The 23,391-nt window shown below is 25.8% G+C and overlaps 1 long non-coding RNA gene across 7 annotated transcripts; it reads left to right on the forward strand.

Moving 5' to 3' along the window:
- Window positions 1-142: 142 nt before the first annotated feature.
- On the forward strand, window positions 143-22,952 carry LOC132924683 (uncharacterized). 7 transcript variants are annotated; one of them, XR_009661371.1, is made up of 8 exons: window positions 143-238; window positions 303-491; window positions 3,343-3,473; window positions 11,578-11,708; window positions 14,252-14,382; window positions 17,292-17,422; window positions 20,332-20,462; window positions 22,823-22,952. It is a non-coding gene; the product is annotated as an uncharacterized LOC132924683 (long non-coding RNA). The 7 variants fall into 7 exon arrangements; XR_009661373.1 differs by having other exon boundaries at window positions 303-433; window positions 11,578-11,766; XR_009661374.1 differs by having other exon boundaries at window positions 150-238; window positions 303-439.
- The last annotated feature ends 439 nt before the right edge of the window (window positions 22,953-23,391 follow it).

Below are 23,391 nucleotides of genomic sequence, written 5' to 3' on the forward strand. Positions count from 1 at the left end.
GGTACATTTGTACTATCTTTTATGGCTTATCATAATTATTATTTATTATCATCTGTTATCTATGTTTTGCAGTTCTACATTCGTTTTTGTATTTAAGTTTCAATTGTAAATTCCTTTCATGTATTTTGTATAAAAATGAAGTTTGTCTGTTAGTTTATGTTTTGATAGTTTCCTTTTCTGAATTACTCAGTGTTGTCCACGTACTAGTTGTTATATAAAAATTGTCGTTCTCCTTATGGTATCTAGTAGTGACATTTTGTCCTCCAACCATTATACATATTTAACTTACTATTTTTTTTTAGATGGCTGTACACCAGATATACTCAGGACATATTGAAACATGAATTACCATTTCTACCACATGGGAAAGTTTCAACATCCTACGTTGAAAATGGACTGGACGATCCTGATAATAATAATAGTTTTATGCATAGTACGAGTAATGGATATTGAATATAATTGATAGTCAATTAATAGTAGTGTAACAAAAAGTTAGTGTCATGAAATCCAGACCATTAGATTAAGTATATGATTCTTATTTACCATTTCCAACTTCCATATATATCATATAAGCTGATACTTCATAAACACTATAAAACATGTTTTTATATGATTATTTTGACTCGTATTTTAAATTCATATTTTTAACTGCTTATAAAACAGTGAATTCTCAAGTTAGTGTTATGAAAGTCAGACCATTAGATTAAGAAAATTATTCTAATTTACCATTATTAACTAGCATACATTTCATTTAAGCTGATAATTCAATAACGCTATAAAACATGATTTTATATGATAATTTTGACGAATATTAAAAATTCATTTTTTTAACTGTTTATAAAACACTCAATTCTCAAGTTAATCTCTTGAAACCTGGACCACTATATTAAGAAAATGATTCTAATTTACCATTATTAATTTGCATACATTTCATTTAAGCTGATACTTCATAAACACTATAAGACATGTTTTAATATGATTATTTTGACTCGTATTTTATATTCATATTTTTAACTGCCTATAAAATACTAAATTCTCAAGTTATTCTTTAACAATTATACATTATTAACTTACTACAATTTTTCAGATTGACGTATGTCAGATCACTCAAGGCATGCAGAAACATGAATTCACATTTCTACCACTTAAGAAAGTATCAACATCCTATGCTGAAAATGGACTAGAAGATACTGCTAATAATATTGGGTTTATGTAATGTGCGTGTAAGGGTTATTGAATATAATTGATAGTAAATTAATGGCAGTGAAACAATTGAGATTCGTTAATAATCTGAATAAAATTTTAGTTAACACCTTTGACTTGTAATTTTCATTCATAAGAGTTACCATTATTAACTTGCATACATTTCATTTGAGCTGATGCTTCATAAACACTATAAGACATGTTTTTATATGATTATTTTGACTCGAATTTTAAATTCATATTATTATCTGCTTATAAAACACACAATTCTCAAGTTAATCTCTTGAAACCTGGACCACTATATTAAGAAAATGATTCTAATTTACTATTATTAACTTCTATAGATATTATGTAAGCTGATTCTTCATAAACACTAAAAAACATGATTTTGTATGATAATTTTTACGAATATTAAAAATTCATTTTTTTAACTGTTTATAAAACACTCAATTCTCAAGTTAATCTCTTGAAACCTTGACCACTATATTAAGAAAATGATTCTAATTTACTATTATTAACTTTTATAGATATTAGGTAAGCTGATTCTTCATAAACACTATAAAACATTATTTTATATGATAATCTTTACGAATATTAAAAATTCAAATTATTATCTGCTTATAAAACACACAATTCTCAAGTTAATCTCTTGAAACCTGGACCACTATATTAAGAAAATGATTCTTATTTACTATTATTAACTTTTATAGATATTAGGTAAGCTGATTCTTCATAAACACTATAAAAAATTATTTTATATGATAATCTTTACGAATATTAAAAATTCAAATTATTATCTGCTTATAAAACACACAATTCTCAAGTTAATCTCTTGAAACCTGGACCACTATATTAAGAAAATGATTCTAATTTACTATTATTAACTTTTATAGATATTAGGTAAGCTGATTCTTCATAAACACTATAAAACATTATTTTATATGATAATCTTTACGAATATTAAAAATTCAAATTATTATCTGCTTATAAAACACACAATTCTCAAGTTAATCTCTTGAAACCTGGACCACTATATTAAGAAAATGATTCTAATTTACTATTATTAACTTCTATAGATATTTTGTAAGCTGATTCTTCATAAACACTATAAAACATGATTTTGTATGATAATTTTGACGAATATTAAAAATTCAATTTTTTAACTGTTTATAAAACACACAATTCTCAAGTTAATCTCTTGAAACCTTGACCACTATATTAAGAAAATGATTCTAATTTACTATTATTAACTTCTATAGATATTATGTTAGCTGATTCTTCATAAATACTATAAAACATGTTTTTATATGATAAGTTTGAGAAATATTATGAATTCCTATTTTAATCTGCTTATAAAACAGTCAAATATTAAATGTATACACCAACAGAGGGCGTGAGCGTCGCCGTAGTAGGGACGACATCCGTCGGCCGAATCGCCTCAGAAAGAAACTAGATAGTTCTGTGGCGTTCACCGTACTGCTGTGTATCGTAACGGGTCGTTGTTTTTACTTAGATTTTGAGTCTACTCGTTATTTATTAATTAAGATTTTTGATATTATAAACGAATTGTTCATATTTTATGCCCGAAGTTAACACAAGTAACTGTCTTGATCCTTGACTACTAGATCAAGAAAATGATTCTAATTTATAATTTTTTTCATTTTACCTGATATTTTTACTTCATAAAAACTATAAAATATGATTTTATAAGTTAATTTTGACGAATAATACAACTTAACATTTTTTCGTATTGAAAAGGAGCGATTTTCAGTTGTTGTACAAATGTATTCTTTAGTTACACTCATAATACATTTGAATTCCTTCTACAAACCATTCTGGTACATTTGTACTATCTTTTATGGCTTATCATAATTATTATTTATTATCATCTGTTATCTATGTTTTGCAGTTCTACATTCGTTTTTGTATTTAAGTTTCAATTGTAAATTCCTTTCATGTATTTTGTATAAAAATGAAGTTTGTCTGTTAGTTTATGTTTTGATAGTTTCCTTTTCTGAATTACTCAGTGTTGTCCACGTACTAGTTGTTATATAAAAATTGTCGTTCTCCTTATGGTATCTAGTAGTGACATTTTGTCCTCCAACCATTATACATATTTAACTTACTATTTTTTTTTAGATGGCTGTACACCAGATATACTCAGGACATATTGAAACATGAATTACCATTTCTACCACATGGGAAAGTTTCAACATCCTACGTTGAAAATGGACTGGACGATCCTGATAATAATAATAGTTTTATGCATAGTACGAGTAATGGATATTGAATATAATTGATAGTCAATTAATAGTAGTGTAACAAAAAGTTAGTGTCATGAAATCCAGACCATTAGATTAAGTATATGATTCTTATTTACCATTTCCAACTTCCATATATATCATATAAGCTGATACTTCATAAACACTATAAAACATGTTTTTATATGATTATTTTGACTCGTATTTTAAATTCATATTTTTAACTGCTTATAAAACAGTGAATTCTCAAGTTAGTGTTATGAAAGTCAGACCATTAGATTAAGAAAATTATTCTAATTTACCATTATTAACTAGCATACATTTCATTTAAGCTGATAATTCAATAACGCTATAAAACATGATTTTATATGATAATTTTGACGAATATTAAAAATTCATTTTTTTAACTGTTTATAAAACACTCAATTCTCAAGTTAATCTCTTGAAACCTGGACCACTATATTAAGAAAATGATTCTAATTTACCATTATTAATTTGCATACATTTCATTTAAGCTGATACTTCATAAACACTATAAGACATGTTTTAATATGATTATTTTGACTCGTATTTTATATTCATATTTTTAACTGCCTATAAAATACTAAATTCTCAAGTTATTCTTTAACAATTATACATTATTAACTTACTACAATTTTTCAGATTGACGTATGTCAGATCACTCAAGGCATGCAGAAACATGAATTCACATTTCTACCACTTAAGAAAGTATCAACATCCTATGCTGAAAATGGACTAGAAGATACTGCTAATAATATTGGGTTTATGTAATGTGCGTGTAAGGGTTATTGAATATAATTGATAGTAAATTAATGGCAGTGAAACAATTGAGATTCGTTAATAATCTGAATAAAATTTTAGTTAACACCTTTGACTTGTAATTTTCATTCATAAGAGTTACCATTATTAACTTGCATACATTTCATTTGAGCTGATGCTTCATAAACACTATAAGACATGTTTTTATATGATTATTTTGACTCGAATTTTAAATTCATATTATTATCTGCTTATAAAACACACAATTCTCAAGTTAATCTCTTGAAACCTGGACCACTATATTAAGAAAATGATTCTAATTTACCATTATTAACTTCTATAGATATATGTAAGCTGATTCTTCATAAACACTAAAAAACATGATTTTGTATGATAATTTTTACGAATATTAAAAATTCATTTTTTTAACTGTTTATAAAACACTCAATTCTCAAGTTAATCTCTTGAAACCTTGACCACTATATTAAGAAAATGATTCTAATTTACTATTATTAACTTTTATAGATATTAGGTAAGCTGATTCTTCATAAACACTATAAAACATTATTTTATATGATAATCTTTACGAATATTAAAAATTCAAATTATTATCTGCTTATAAAACACACAATTCTCAAGTTAATCTCTTGAAACCTGGACCACTATATTAAGAAAATGATTCTTATTTACTATTATTAACTTTTATAGATATTAGGTAAGCTGATTCTTCATAAACACTATAAAACATTATTTTATATGATAATCTTTACGAATATTAAAAATTCAAATTATTATCTGCTTATAAAACACACAATTCTCAAGTTAATCTCTTGAAACCTGGACCACTATATTAAGAAAATGATTCTAATTTACTATTATTAACTTCTATAGATATTTTGTAAGCTGATTCTTCATAAACACTATAAAACATGATTTTGTATGATAATTTTGACGAATATTAAAAATTCAATTTTTTAACTGTTTATAAAACACACAATTCTCAAGTTAATCTCTTGAAACCTTGACCACTATATTAAGAAAATGATTCTAATTTACTATTATTAACTTCTATAGATATTATGTTAGCTGATTCTTCATAAATACTATAAAACATGTTTTTATATGATAAGTTTGAGAAATATTATGAATTCCTATTTTAATCTGCTTATAAAACAGTCAAATATTAAATGTATACACCAACAGAGGGCGTGAGCGTCGCCGTAGTAGGGACGACATCCGTCGGCCGAATCGCCTCAGAAAGAAACTAGATAGTTGTGTGGCGTTCACCGTACTGCTGTGTATCGTAACGGGTCGTTGTTTTTACTTAGATTTTGAGTCTACTCGTTATTTATTAATTAAGATTTTTGATATTATAAACGAATTGTTCATATTTTATGCCCGAAGTTAACACAAGTAACTGTCTTGATCCTTGACTACTAGATCAAGAAAATGATTCTAATTTATAATTTTTTTCATTTTACCTGATATTTTTACTTCATAAAAACTATAAAATATGATTTTATAAGTTAATTTTGACGAATAATACAACTTAACATTTTTTCGTATTGAAAAGGAGCGATTTTCAGTTGTTGTACAAATGTATTCTTTAGTTACACTCATAATACATTTGAATTCCTTCTACAAACCATTCTGGTACATTTGTACTATCTTTTATGGCTTATCATAATTATTATTTATTATCATCTGTTATCTATGTTTTGCAGTTCTACATTCGTTTTTGTATTTAAGAGGCCGTCGTGGTAAAAGTGTTACGTATACAACGCTCAAGAGATGGCGTTGAATTCCATCTCGCCGCCGTCGCGGTAGGCCGTAACCACGCCCATCGTGTACGCGACGGGGTCCGCGTGATGTAATCGCGGGAGAGGTACATTATTATTTCACGGACGGTCGTGCTGAACGTTTCGCATCAAACGTCATTACAGGCCGTTACGTAAATTGTCGCCCGTGAATTCTATACGGTGCGCTGGCTCGCTACTAGCTCGCAAGTCGCAAACCTATTTTTTAATTAAAGCTCCTGTTTGCTTAAAAACATTAACCAATAAATTAAGCCTACAAATTATTATACATCAGAACTCGATTTATATTTCTAACCCAATTACTTTTTAAAATACATGTGAAATAATAATTTCATTACGATTAAATAGATTTTTTAGCAATAGTGTTGCGTATTTTACGTTGTAACTTATAAGTGACATGAAACAATTTTTGTACGATAATATTTTAATCTCCTAAATAAATATTAGCAACATTTTAAATAGTTTTGATTAATAAATATTGGTGTATTTACTTATTTTAATTTTAAACATATAATACCTACATAAAATAAGTATAAAAAATGTTATAATCAGGGCTGTGAATTTATTGTTTTAAAAATCATAAAAAAATTAATTTCAAAAATGTTATTGACATTTATAGAAAATAACCTAAAAAGTTGGTAACGAGTATATCAGTACACAACTCAAAACAAATCAAAAATTTTTGAAATTTTTTTCACGTATAGAAAAAGCTAGTATAAACATAAACATTTAGTGAAAATTTCATATGTTTACGATCATTTGTTTTAGACTTACACCAAAAACCAAAATCGATTTTGTCAAAAACCGATTTTGCGTAAAAATTCTCGTTTTTTCTTAATTTTTATTTTGTTTTTTTGGGCGCTTTTAAAAACTATATTGGGAAATTAAAATTTTGACCTCCCAAAAAAAAAAAAATATAGGTATATAAAAAAAACACATCATTGTAAAACCAATACATTAAATTCTTGCTCCGCTCAGAATCTAAAATTTTAAAATTTTAAATGTTCGTAATCAACTAGAAACAAGTCAAAATGTTTTGGAAATTTTATCAAGTATAGTAATTGATAAATATACATATGGTTTACATTCCAAGTGTCTAAGGTTATTCGTTTTTCAAATCAAGTGAATATATCTAATGTAAAAATTTCAACTTCAAACGCTCATAAAAATTTAATTTGACTTTCCGGTAGAGATTTTTGTTTTTGATAAAACTAAACAAACTTATGAGGAATCTTTTATTAAATTTTCATGAATTTCTAATTCGAAATAATTTTCACATTTTCGTTATTTTTACGTCTTTTGTCGTAAATCGAACTCTAAATGCTAATAAAAAAATAGACACTGTATTTTTAATATTTTTTAACTGTTATTCTAACAATATATATAAGGAGCCTTGTATTACATTTGCAAGATTTTTGACACAACGAATACAATTTTATTGACATTTATATAAACAAAAAAACTAAAAAAATTGAAATTTGAAATTGTCCGTAAATAGCTCAAAACGAGTCAAAATATTTTAAGAATATTATTATGTATAGAAAATGAGAATATAAACATTTAGTTAAATTTTCAAGTATTTTCAGTTATTCGTTTTTGAATTTCAATAAAATAAGAAAATCGTTACATGAGAAATGATGGAGTGAATATCCAATGTCATAAAAATTTGATTTCGAACACTCATAAAAATTCAATTTGAATTTCGAATAGAGATTTTTTTTTATAAAAAATTAGAACTTTACGAGGAATCTTGATTAAATTTTCAAATCATAGATTTAAAAAGAAAAATTTTTAAGAATTTCTAACATAAAATAATTTGCTCATTTTTTTCAATTTTATGTATTTTATATTTTGTAAATTAGAATTTAAATGCTTATAAAAAAAATGTAGCTATGTATTATTAATATTTTTCAACTACTGTTAGAAGCCTTTTATTAAATTTTCAAGCTTTTTTACACAACAAATCAACAAATAACATTTTATTGACATTTATAGAAAAAAAACCTAAAAAGTTGGAAACTGCAGAGTACCTATATATCCGTAAACAGTTCAAAACAAATTAAAATATTTTGAAAATTTTATGGTGTATAGAAAATGATAATACAATATTACAGTGTACTCTCGGTAACTCAAAGTTCACGGGGAAAAAAATAATTGGACTAACTACAAATATATTGAGTTATCAAAATTTTAATGTAGAGGCGTAGCCAGGGGTTTTTTATGGTGGTGGGGCTAAATAATTTTAACTTGAGTTATTGAAATTCAAAAACAACAACAAAACAAAAATATTGAAAATATATTAACGTTGATTTGCCGTTAACATATTTACTATTTTAAATAATTAAAATTTATAACTTTGTAAGACAATTTCCGTATTTAAATTTAAAAAGGGTGGAAAAGCGAGTATCGCTCTGCTGTATAGTAGTGATGGAGAGTAGGTCACTATAATGGATGTGTTAAATTTGAATACAATGACAGGTATCATTATTGTATACGAAATCGATTCTGAATGATGATGGAGATAATTTGTCAGTCTAGGATTATATTATATTATTAGCTATATTTAAATTGTAATATATTGACATATCGTTATTATTTTACGCAATTTCGTAAAATATTTAATTTCATACGCTCGTACATTTTTTTCTACATTGTCGCTGGAGTTTTTTTTTTACAGTGATTTGAAGAAAATGTTATAGAGAACCCTGTATTGGGTTTTAGATATAAATCACTTAAACATTATGAATTTTCAACTTAAAAATATCTTGCAAATTTTCGCGATTTTGACATATTTAGTAAACATTTGAACTTTTAATGCTTAGCTTATAAACAACAATTGTGACTAACAATTTTTGAATTATTTTTTTACTACGCTAAGTGCAACTTATTATAAACCTTGTATTATATCTATTTAAAAAATTTTTTGAAATGCCAAATTTTTTTTATTGGCATTTCAAACAAAAAAACTTAGACATAGGTACATCGTAAATTTCAATTGTCAATAAATAGCTTAAAAAAGTCAAAATATTTAGACTTGGTGAAAATTTCAAGTATTTAAAATGATTTTTTGTGTTATACAGCAAAATAAAAAAATCGATATTTTCGAAAATTGATTATGCTTAAAAATTCCCGTTTTTCGTTCCTTTTTTAGGTTTTTATTTGACGTTTTTGAAACTACTGGAAATTTTAACTCACCAAAGTATCATTTAGATTCATTTTCCATTTCAAAGAGGGGCTGAAGTTAAAAATTAAAGCATTATTTCTACTCCTTTAAAACGTGATGACATACACGAAAACAAGTTGGTGCATTTGGGAAGGTATAAATTAAAAATTCCTAGTAATTTTCTAAAGAGCAGGGAAAAATAGACATTTTCACGCAAAATCGATTTTTGACAAAATCACAAAATCAATTTTGGTTTATGGTGTAACTCTAAAACAAATGACCGTAGATACAAGGAATTTTAACTGTTTGTTTGTTTTATATTATAGAATTTTCTAAGCACGATAACATTTTTAAAATACTTAAATTATTTTTTAACTATTTACTTTTTAAGTTTCCAATTTTTTTAGTTTTTTTTCTATGAATGTCAATCAAATATTATTTGTTGGGTAATAAAAACTTAAAAATTAAGGACGAGGCGCCTTATATAAATTATAATAATTGAAAAATATTAATAATACATTTTATACATAGTCAGTAATCACATTTTTTTTATAAGCATTTAAAGTTCTAATTTTGACAAAATATAAAATACAAAAAAATGAAGAAAATGTGCAAATTATTTTGTTAAAAATTCATAAAAATTTTTCTTTTTAAATCTAAAATTTAAAAATTTAATACAAGATTCCTCGTAAGTTTGTCTAATTTAAAAAAAAAATTATCTCTACCAGAAACTAAATTAGAATTTTTATGAGTGTTTGAAAAGTTCAAATTTTTACAACATTGGTATATTCACTCGATTTATTATGTACCTAGTGATTTTCTTATTTTGTTGTAATTAAAAAAACAAATAACTGTATCTAGATATTTTAAATAATTTACATTTTACACTATATGTCTATTTTATCAATTGCTATACTTGATAAAATTTTCAAAACATTTTCACTCTTTCTGAGCTCTTTACGGACATTTTCAATTTTTTCAATTTTTTATTCAATAGTTATTAATTAATTAGTTATTAAATTTGTTGGGTCAAGAAGCGTGAAAATTTAATTCAAGGCTCATGTAGATAAATCGTTACAATAGCATTTGAAAAATATTAAAAATAAATGGGTACAATTTTTTTTATAAGCATTTTAAGTTTGAATTTTGAAAAAATTTGTTAAATTTTAAATTATTTTGTAGTTAAAAATATATATTATAATATATCAAGGCTGACTCTCCGTCTTCGAGTTTTTCTTATACAATGATATTATATCATTGAATTCAAATTTAACACAATAATCCAGTAAGTATATAGTGACTCACTTGTAACCTACTGTAAAGCAGATCGACACCCACTTGCCTACCTTTTTTTACTTATACAGTTATACTAATTTAAATTTAAAAAATTTCGTCTTGAATGTCAATACGCTAATTTTATAGAACAATTGTCTATAATTGAAAAAAAAAATTGTTTAAATCGTACGTTTTCTAGCTGATTTGTGACAATTTTACGATATAGTATTATGTCGTAGTTCCATTTTGCGTAAAATACGATAGTAAATAAAATTATGAATTATAACATCGAAAAATAAAATAATATTATTTATTGACAAAATTATTATTTTCGTATTGACGTACTTGGCTATTTATAACCAGTGCGCGGCTACGATAAATAACCAGTTTTGACCTATGGTGCGGTACGGCTGCATATGCAAGCGGGGTGGTGGAAGAAGTACTATTTCAGAACGCTGCCGCTGTAATCGCTTTAGCAGCACATGACGACGGCAAATTCGTAATTTTTTTGCCAAAAACATGCTTTCGTACTTCCAATAGTACTCAGGCCTCGTTGATCGTAGAGACATGATTTTGGTATCAAAATAATCACGAGAAGTTGTACTAAATATTCTTGGAACAGATTTTCGATATCTAAATTTGCCGATTTTATATGATTTTTTAAAAAAAAGAAAAATTTTACAAATTTCAAACACATATAAAATTGGAACGAAAAAAAATTTTAAAATTCTGTTCCAAGAATATTTAGTACAACTTCTCGTGATTATTTTGATACCAAAATCATGTTTCTACGATCAACGAGGCCTGAGTACTATTGGAAGTACGAAAGCATGTTTTTCGGTCGATTTTTTTCTACTGGGACGGCCTCTTAAGTTTCAATTGTAAATTCCTTTCATGTATTTTGTATAAAAATGAAGTTTGTCTGTTAGTTTATGTTTTGATAGTTTCCTTTTCTGAATTACTCAGTGTTGTCCACGTACTAGTTGTTATATAAAAATTGTCGTTCTCCTTATGGTATCTAGTAGTGACATTTTGTCCTCCAACCATTATACATATTTAACTTACTATTTTTTTTTAGATGGCTGTACACCAGATATACTCAGGACATATTGAAACATGAATTACCATTTCTACCACATGGGAAAGTTTCAACATCCTACGTTGAAAATGGACTGGACGATCCTGATAATAATAATAGTTTTATGCATAGTACGAGTAATGGATATTGAATATAATTGATAGTCAATTAATAGTAGTGTAACAAAAAGTTAGTGTCATGAAATCCAGACCATTAGATTAAGTATATGATTCTTATTTACCATTTCCAACTTCCATATATATCATATAAGCTGATACTTCATAAACACTATAAAACATGTTTTTATATGATTATTTTGACTCGTATTTTAAATTCATATTTTTAACTGCTTATAAAACAGTGAATTCTCAAGTTAGTGTTATGAAAGTCAGACCATTAGATTAAGAAAATTATTCTAATTTACCATTATTAACTAGCATACATTTCATTTAAGCTGATAATTCAATAACGCTATAAAACATGATTTTATATGATAATTTTGACGAATATTAAAAATTCATTTTTTTAACTGTTTATAAAACACTCAATTCTCAAGTTAATCTCTTGAAACCTGGACCACTATATTAAGAAAATGATTCTAATTTACCATTATTAATTTGCATACATTTCATTTAAGCTGATACTTCATAAACACTATAAGACATGTTTTAATATGATTATTTTGACTCGTATTTTATATTCATATTTTTAACTGCCTATAAAATACTAAATTCTCAAGTTATTCTTTAACAATTATACATTATTAACTTACTACAATTTTTCAGATTGACGTATGTCAGATCACTCAAGGCATGCAGAAACATGAATTCACATTTCTACCACTTAAGAAAGTATCAACATCCTATGCTGAAAATGGACTAGAAGATACTGCTAATAATATTGGGTTTATGTAATGTGCGTGTAAGGGTTATTGAATATAATTGATAGTAAATTAATGGCAGTGAAACAATTGAGATTCGTTAATAATCTGAATAAAATTTTAGTTAACACCTTTGACTTGTAATTTTCATTCATAAGAGTTACCATTATTAACTTGCATACATTTCATTTGAGCTGATGCTTCATAAACACTATAAGACATGTTTTTATATGATTATTTTGACTCGAATTTTAAATTCATATTATTATCTGCTTATAAAACACACAATTCTCAAGTTAATCTCTTGAAACCTGGACCACTATATTAAGAAAATGATTCTAATTTACTATTATTAACTTCTATAGATATTATGTAAGCTGATTCTTCATAAACACTAAAAAACATGATTTTGTATGATAATTTTTACGAATATTAAAAATTCATTTTTTTAACTGTTTATAAAACACTCAATTCTCAAGTTAATCTCTTGAAACCTTGACCACTATATTAAGAAAATGATTCTAATTTACTATTATTAACTTTTATAGATATTAGGTAAGCTGATTCTTCATAAACACTATAAAACATTATTTTATATGATAATCTTTACGAATATTAAAAATTCAAATTATTATCTGCTTATAAAACACACAATTCTCAAGTTAATCTCTTGAAACCTGGACCACTATATTAAGAAAATGATTCTAATTTACTATTATTAACTTCTATAGATATTTTGTAAGCTGATTCTTCATAAACACTATAAAGCATGATTTTGTATGATAATTTTGACGAATATTAAAAATTCAATTTTTTAACTGTTTATAAAACACACAATTCTCAAGTTAATCTCTTGAAACCTTGACCACTATATTAAGAAAATGATTCTAATTTACTATTATTAACTTCTATAGATATTATGTTAGCTGATTCTTCATAAATACTATAAAACATGTTTTTATATGATAAGTTTGAGAAATATTATGAATTCCTATTTTAATCTGCTTATAAAACAGTCAAATATTAAATGTATACACCAACAGAGGGCGTGAGCGTCGCCGTAGTAGGGACGACATCCGTCGGCCGAATCGCCTCAGAAAGAAACTAGATAGTTCTGTGGCGTTCACCGTACTGCTGTGTATCGTAACGGGTCGTTGTTTTTACTTAGATTTTGAGTCTACTCGTTATTTATTAATTAAGATTTTTGATATTATAAACGAATTGTTCATATTTTATGCCCGAAGTTAACACAAGTAACTGTCTTGATCCTTGACTACTAGATCAAGAAAATGATTCTAATTTATAATTTTTTTCATTTTACCTGATATTTTTACTTCATAAAAACTATAAAATATGATTTTATAAGTTAATTTTGACGAATAATACAACTTAACATTTTTTCGTATTGAAAAGGAGCGATTTTCAGTTGTTGTACAAATGTATTCTTTAGTTACACTCATAATACATTTGAATTCCTTCTACAAACCATTCTGGTACATTTGTACTATCTTTTATGGCTTATCATAATTATTATTTATTATCATCTGTTATCTATGTTTTGCAGTTCTACATTCGTTTTTGTATTTAAGTTTCAATTGTAAATTCCTTTCATGTATTTTGTATAAAAATGAAGTTTGTCTGTTAGTTTATGTTTTGATAGTTTCCTTTTCTGAATTACTCAGTGTTGTCCACGTACTAGTTGTTATATAAAAATTGTCGTTCTCCTTATGGTATCTAGTAGTGACATTTTGTCCTCCAACCATTATACATATTTAACTTACTATTTTTTTTTAGATGGCTGTACACCAGATATACTCAGGACATATTGAAACATGAATTACCATTTCTACCACATGGGAAAGTTTCAACATCCTACGTTGAAAATGGACTGGACGATCCTGATAATAATAATAGTTTTATGCATAGTACGAGTAATGGATATTGAATATAATTGATAGTCAATTAATAGTAGTGCAACAAAAAGTTAGTGTCATGAAATCCAGACCATTAGATTAAGTATATGATTCTTATTTACCATTTCCAACTTCCATATATATCATATAAGCTGATACTTCATAAACACTATAAAACATGTTTTTATATGATTATTTTGACTCGTATTTTAAATTCATATTTTTAACTGCTTATAAAACAGTGAATTCTCAAGTTAGTGTTATGAAAGTCAGACCATTAGATTAAGAAAATTATTCTAATTTACCATTATTAACTAGCATACATTTCATTTAAGCTGATAATTCAATAACGCTATAAAACATGATTTTATATGATAATTTTGACGAATATTAAAAATTCATTTTTTTAACTGTTTATAAAACACTCAATTCTCAAGTTAATCTCTTGAAACCTGGACCACTATATTAAGAAAATGATTCTAATTTACCATTATTAATTTGCATACATTTCATTTAAGCTGATACTTCATAAACACTATAAGACATGTTTTAATATGATTATTTTGACTCGTATTTTATATTCATATTTTTAACTGCCTATAAAATACTAAATTCTCAAGTTATTCTTTAACAATTATACATTATTAACTTACTACAATTTTTCAGATTGACGTATGTCAGATCACTCAAGGCATGCAGAAACATGAATTCACATTTCTACCACTTAAGAAAGTATCAACATCCTATGCTGAAAATGGACTAGAAGATACTGCTAATAATATTGGGTTTATGTAATGTGCGTGTAAGGGTTATTGAATATAATTGATAGTAAATTAATGGCAGTGAAACAATTGAGATTCGTTAATAATCTGAATAAAATTTTAGTTAACACCTTTGACTTGTAATTTTCATTCATAAGAGTTACCATTATTAACTTGCATACATTTCATTTGAGCTGATGCTTCATAAACACTATAAGACATGTTTTTATATGATTATTTTGACTCGAATTTTAAATTCATATTATTATCTGCTTATAAAACACACAATTCTCAAGTTAATCTCTTGATACCTGGACCACTATATTAAGAAAATGATTCTAATTTACTATTATTAACTTCTATAGATATTATGTAAGCTGATTCTTCATAAACACTAAAAAACATGATTTTGTATGATAATTTTTACGAATATTAAAAATTCATTTTTTTAACTGTTTATAAAACACTCAATTCTCAAGTTAATCTCTTGAAACCTTGACCACTATATTAAGAAAATGATTCTAATTTACTATTATTAACTTTTATAGATATTAGGTAAGCTGATTCTTCATAAACACTATAAAACATTATTTTATATGATAATCTTTACGAATATTAAAAATTCAAATTATTATCTGCTTATAAAACACACAATTCTCAAGTTAATCTCTTGAAACCTGGACCACTATATTAAGAAAATGATTCTTATTTACTATTATTAACTTTTATAGATATTAGGTAAGCTGATTCTTCATAAACACTATAAAAAATTATTTTATATGATAATCTTTACGAATATTAAAAATTCAAATTATTATCTGCTTATAAAACACACAATTCTCAAGTTAATCTCTTGAAACCTGGACCACTATATTAAGAAAATGATTCTAATTTACTATTATTAACTTTTATAGATATTAGGTAAGCTGATTCTTCATAAACACTATAAAACATTATTTTATATGATAATCTTTACGAATATTAAAAATTCAAATTATTATCTGCTTATAAAACACACAATTCTCAAGTTAATCTCTTGAAACCTGGACCACTATATTAAGAAAATGATTCTAATTTACTATTATTAACTTCTATAGATATTTTGTAAGCTGATTCTTCATAAACACTATAAAGCATGATTTTGTATGATAATTTTGACGAATATTAAAAATTCAATTTTTTAACTGTTTATAAAACACACAATTCTCAAGTTAATCTCTTGAAACCTTGACCACTATATTAAGAAAATGATTCTAATTTACTATTATTAACTTCTATAGATATTATGTTAGCTGATTCTTCATAAATACTATAAAACATGTTTTTATATGATAAGTTTGAGAAATATTATGAATTCCTATTTTAATCTGCTTATAAAACAGTCAAATATTAAATGTATACACCAACAGAGGGCGTGAGCGTCGCCGTAGTAGGGACGACATCCGTCGGCCGAATCGCCTCAGAAAGAAACTAGATAGTTGTGTGGCGTTCACCGTACTGCTGTGTATCGTAACGGGTCGTTGTTTTTACTTAGATTTTGAGTCTACTCGTTATTTATTAATTAAGATTTTTGATATTATAAACGAATTGTTCATATTTTATGCCCGAAGTTAACACAAGTAACTGTCTTGATCCTTGACTACTAGATCAAGAAAATGATTCTAATTTATAATTTTTTTCATTTTACCTGATATTTTTACTTCATAAAAACTATAAAATATGATTTTATAAGTTAATTTTGACGAATAATACAACTTAACATTTTTTCGTATTGAAAAGGAGCGATTTTCAGTTGTTGTACAAATGTATTCTTTAGTTACACTCATAATACATTTGAATTCCTTCTACAAACCATTCTGGTACATTTGTACTATCTTTTATGGCTTATCATAATTATTATTTATTATCATCTGTTATCTATGTTTTGCAGTTCTACATTCGTTTTTGTATTTAAGTTTCAATTGTAAATTCCTTTCATGTATTTTGTATAAAAATGAAGTTTGTCTGTTAGTTTATGTTTTGATAGTTTCCTTTTCTGAATTACTCAGTGTTGTCCACGTACTAGTTGTTATATAAAAATTGTCGTTCTCCTTATGGTATCTAGTAGTGACATTTTGTCCTCCAACCATTATACATATTTAACTTACTATTTTTTTTTAGATGGCTGTACACCAGATATACTCAGGACATATTGAAACATGAATTACCATTTCTACCACATGGGAAAGTTTCAACATCCTACGTTGAAAATGGACTGGACGATCCTGATAATAATAATAGTTTTATGCATAGTACGAGTAATGGATATTGAATATAATTGATAGTCAATTAATAGTAGTGCAACAAAAAGTTAGTGTCATGAAATCCAGACCATTAGATTAAGTATATGATTCTTATTTACCATTTCCAACTTCCATATATATCATATAAGCTGATACTTCATAAACACTATAAAACATGTTTTTATATGATTATTTTGACTCGTATTTTAAATTCATATTTTTAACTGCTTATAAAACAGTGAATTCTCAAGTTAGTGTTATGAAAGTCAGACCATTAGATTAAGAAAATTATTCTAATTTACCATTATTAACTAGCATACATTTCATTTAAGCTGATAATTCAATAACGCTATAAAACATGATTTTATATGATAATTTTGACGAATATTAAAAATTCATTTTTTTAACTGTTTATAAAACACTCAATTCTCAAGTTAATCTCTTGAAACCTGGACCACTATATTAAGAAAATGATTCTAATTTACCATTATTAATTTGCATACATTTCATTTAAGCTGATACTTCATAAACACTATAAGACATGTTTTAATATGATTATTTTGACTCGTATTTTATATTCATATTTTTAACTGCCTATAAAATACTAAATTCTCAAGTTATTCTTTAACAATTATACATTATTAACTTACTACAATTTTTCAGATTGACGTATGTCAGATCACTCAAGGCATGCAGAAACATGAATTCACATTTCTACCACTTAAGAAAGTATCAACATCCTATGCTGAAAATGGACTAGAAGATACTGCTAATAATATTGGGTTTATGTAATGTGCGTGTAAGGGTTATTGAATATAATTGATAGTAAATTAATGGCAGTGAAACAATTGAGATTCGTTAATAATCTGAATAAAATTTTAGTTAACACCTTTGACTTGTAATTTTCATTCATAAGAGTTACCATTATTAACTTGCATACATTTCATTTGAGCTGATGCTTCATAAACACTATAAGACATGTTTTTATATGATTATTTTGACTCGAATTTTAAATTCATATTATTATCTGCTTATAAAACACACAATTCTCAAGTTAATCTCTTGAAACCTGGACCACTATATTAAGAAAATGATTCTAATTTACTATTATTAACTTCTATAGATATTATGTAAGCTGATTCTTCATAAACACTAAAAAACATGATTTTGTATGATAATTTTTACGAATATTAAAAATTCATTTTTTTAACTGTTTATAAAACACTCAATTCTCAAGTTAATCTCTTGAAACCTTGACCACTATATTAAGAAAATGATTCTAATTTACTATTATTAACTTTTATAGATATTAGGTAAGCTGATTCTTCATAAACACTATAAAACATTATTTTATATGATAATCTTTACGAATATTAAAAATTCAAATTATTATCTGCTTATAAAACACACAATTCTCAAGTTAATCTCTTGAAACCTGGACCACTATATTAAGAAAATGATTCTAATTTACTATTATTAACTTTTATAGATATTAGGTAAGCTGATTCTTCATAAACACTATAAAAAATTATTTTATATGATAATCTTTACGAATATTAAAAATTCAAATTATTATCTGCTTATAAAACACACAATTCTCAAGTTAATCTCTTGAAACCTGGACCACTATATTAAGAAAATGATTCTAATTTACTATTATTAACTTTTATAGATATTAGGTAAGCTGATTCTTCATAAACACTATAAAACATTATTTTATATGATAATCTTTACGAATATTAAAAATTCAAATTATTATCTGCTTATAAAACACACAATTCTCAAGTTAATCTCTTGAAACCTGGACCACTATATTAAGAAAATGATTCTAATTTACTATTATTAACTTCTATAGATATTTTGTAAGCTGATTCTTCATAAACACTATAAAACATGATTTTGTATGATAATTTTGACGAATATTAAAAATTCAATTTTTTAACTGTTTATAAAACACACAATTCTCAAGTTAATCTCTTGAAACCTTGACCACTATATTAAGAAAATGATTCTAATTTACTATTATTAACTTCTATAGATATTATGTTAGCTGATTCTTCATAAATACTATAAAACATGTTTTTATATGATAAGTTTGAGAAATATTATGAATTCCTATTTTAATCTGCTTATAAAACAGTCAAATATTAAATGTATACACCAACAGAGGGCGTGAGCGTCGCCGTAGTAGGGACGACATCCGTCGGCCGAATCGCCTCAGAAAGAAACTAGATAGTTGTGTGGCGTTCACCGTACTGCTGTGTATCGTAACGGGTCGTTGTTTTTACTTAGATTTTGAGTCTACTCGTTATTTATTAATTAAGATTTTTGATATTATAAACGAATTGTTCATATTTTATGCCCGAAGTTAACACAAGTAACTGTCTTGATCCTTGACTACTAGATCAAGAAAATGATTCTAATTTATAATTTTTTTCATTTTACCTGATATTTTTACTTCATAAAAACTATAAAATATGATTTTATAAGTTAATTTTGACGAATAATACAACTTAACATTTTTTCGTATTGAAAAGGAGCGATTTTCAGTTGTTGTACAAATGTATTCTTTAGTTACACTCATAATACATTTGAATTCCTTCTACAAACCATTCTGGTACATTTGTACTATCTTTTATGGCTTATCATAATTATTATTTATTATCATCTGTTATCTATGTTTTGCAGTTCTACATTCGTTTTTGTATTTAAGTTTCAATTGTAAATTCCTTTCATGTATTTTGTATAAAAATGAAGTTTGTCTGTTAGTTTATGTTTTGATAGTTTCCTTTTCTGAATTACTCAGTGTTGTCCACGTACTAGTTGTTATATAAAAATTGTCGTTCTCCTTATGGTATCTAGTAGTGACATTTTGTCCTCCAACCATTATACATATTTAACTTACTATTTTTTTTTAGATGGCTGTACACCAGATATACTCAGGACATATTGAAACATGAATTACCATTTCTACCACATGGGAAAGTTTCAACATCCTACGTTGAAAATGGACTGGACGATCCTGATAATAATAATAGTTTTATGCATAGTACGAGTAATGGATATTGAATATAATTGATAGTCAATTAATAGTAGTGCAACAAAAAGTTAGTGTCATGAAATCCAGACCATTAGATTAAGTATATGATTCTTATTTACCATTTCCAACTTCCATATATATCATATAAGCTGATACTTCATAAACACTATAAAACATGTTTTTATATGATTATTTTGACTCGTATTTTAAATTCATATTTTTAACTGCTTATAAAACAGTGAATTCTCAAGTTAGTGTTATGAAAGTCAGACCATTAGATTAAGAAAATTATTCTAATTTACCATTATTAACTAGCATACATTTCATTTAAGCTGATAATTCAATAACGCTATAAAACATGATTTTATATGATAATTTTGACGAATATTAAAAATTCATTTTTTTAACTGTTTATAAAACACTCAATTCTCAAGTTAATCTCTTGAAACCTGGACCACTATATTAAGAAAATGATTCTAATTTACCATTATTAATTTGCATACATTTCATTTAAGCTGATACTTCATAAACACTATAAGACATGTTTTAATATGATTATTTTGACTCGTATTTTATATTCATATTTTTAACTGCCTATAAAATACTAAATTCTCAAGTTATTCTTTAACAATTATACATTATTAACTTACTACAATTTTTCAGATTGACGTATGTCAGATCACTCAAGGCATGCAGAAACATGAATTCACATTTCTACCACTTAAGAAAGTATCAACATCCTATGCTGAAAATGGACTAGAAGATACTGCTAATAATATTGGGTTTATGTAATGTGCGTGTAAGGGTTATTGAATATAATTGATAGTAAATTAATGGCAGTGAAACAATTGAGATTCGTTAATAATCTGAATAAAATTTTAGTTAACACCTTTGACTTGTAATTTTCATTCATAAGAGTTACCATTATTAACTTGCATACATTTCATTTGAGCTGATGCTTCATAAACACTATAAGACATGTTTTTATATGATTATTTTGACTCGAATTTTAAATTCATATTATTATCTGCTTATAAAACACACAATTCTCAAGTTAATCTCTTGAAACCTGGACCACTATATTAAGAAAATGATTCTAATTTACTATTATTAACTTCTATAGATATTAGGTAAGCTGATTCTTCATAAACACTATAAAACATTATTTTATATGATAATCTTTACGAATATTAAAAATTCAAATTATTATCTGCTTATAAAACACACAATTCTCAAGTTAATCTCTTGAAACCTGGACCACTATATTAAGAAAATGATTCTAATTTACTATTATTAACTTCTATAGATATTTTGTAAGCTGATTCTTCATAAACACTATAAAACATGATTTTGTATGATAATTTTGACGAATATTAAAAATTCAATTTTTTAACTGTTTATAAAACACACAATTCTCAAGTTAATCTCTTGAAACCTTGACCACTATATTAAGAAAATGATTCTAATTTACTATTATTAACTTCTATAGATATTATGTTAGCTGATTCTTCATAAATACTATAAAACATGTTTTTATATGATAAGTTTGAGAAATATTATGAATTCCTATTTTAATCTGCTTATAAAACAGTCAAATATTAAATGTATACACCAACAGAGGGCGTGAGCGTCGCCGTAGTAGGGACGACATCCGTCGGCCGAATCGCCTCAGAAAGAAACTAGATAGTTGTGTGGCGTTCACCGTACTGCTGTGTATCGTAACGGGTCGTTGTTTTTACTTAGATTTTGAGTCTACTCGTTATTTATTAATTAAGATTTTTGATATTATAAACGAATTGTTCATATTTTATGCCCGAAGTTAACACAAGTAACTGTCTTGATCCTTGACTACTAGATCAAGAAAATGATTCTAATTTATAATTTTTTTCATTTTACCTGATATTTTTACTTCATAAAAACTATAAAATATGATTTTATAAGTTAATTTTGACGAATAATACAACTTAACATTTTTTCGTATTGAAAAGGAGCGATTTTCAGTTGTTGTACAAATGTATTCTTTAGTTACACTCATAATACATTTGAATTCCTTCTACAAACCATTCTGGTACATTTGTACTATCTTTTATGGCTTATCATAATTATTATTTATTATCATCTGTTATCTATGTTTTGCAGTTCTACATTCGTTTTTGTATTTAAGTTTCAATTGTAAATTCCTTTCATGTATTTTGTATAAAAATGAAGTTTGTCTGTTAGTTTATGTTTTGATAGTTTCCTTTTCTGAATTACTCAGTGTTGTCCACGTACTAGTTGTTATATAAAAATTGTCGTTCTCCTTATGGTATCTAGTAGTGACATTTTGTCCTCCAACCATTATACATATTTAACTTACTATTTTTTTTTAGATGGCTGTACACCAGATATACTCAGGACATATTGAAACATGAATTACCATTTCTACCACATGGGAAAGTTTCAACATCCTACGTTGAAAATGGACTGGACGATCCTGATAATAATAATAGTTTTATGCATAGTACGAGTAATGGATATTGAATATAATTGATAGTCAATTAATAGTAGTGCAACAAAAAGTTAGTGTCATGAAATCCAGACCATTAGATTAAGTATATGATTCTTATTTACCATTTCCAACTTCCATATATATCATATAAGCTGATACTTCATAAACACTATAAAACATGTTTTTATATGATTATTTTGACTCGTATTTTAAATTCATATTTTTAACTGCTTATAAAACAGTGAATTCTCAAGTTAGTGTTATGAAAGTCAGACCATTAGATTAAGAAAATTATTCTAATTTACCATTATTAACTAGCATACATTTCATTTAAGCTGATAATTCAATAACGCTATAAAACATGATTTTATATGATAATTTTGACGAATATTAAAAATTCATTTTTTTAACTGTTTATAAAACACTCAATTCTCAAGTTAATCTCTTGAA

Source organism: Rhopalosiphum padi, chromosome 3 (genome assembly GCF_020882245.1).
Source record: "Rhopalosiphum padi isolate XX-2018 chromosome 3, ASM2088224v1, whole genome shotgun sequence".
Lineage (NCBI taxonomy): Eukaryota > Metazoa > Arthropoda > Insecta > Hemiptera > Aphididae > Rhopalosiphum > Rhopalosiphum padi.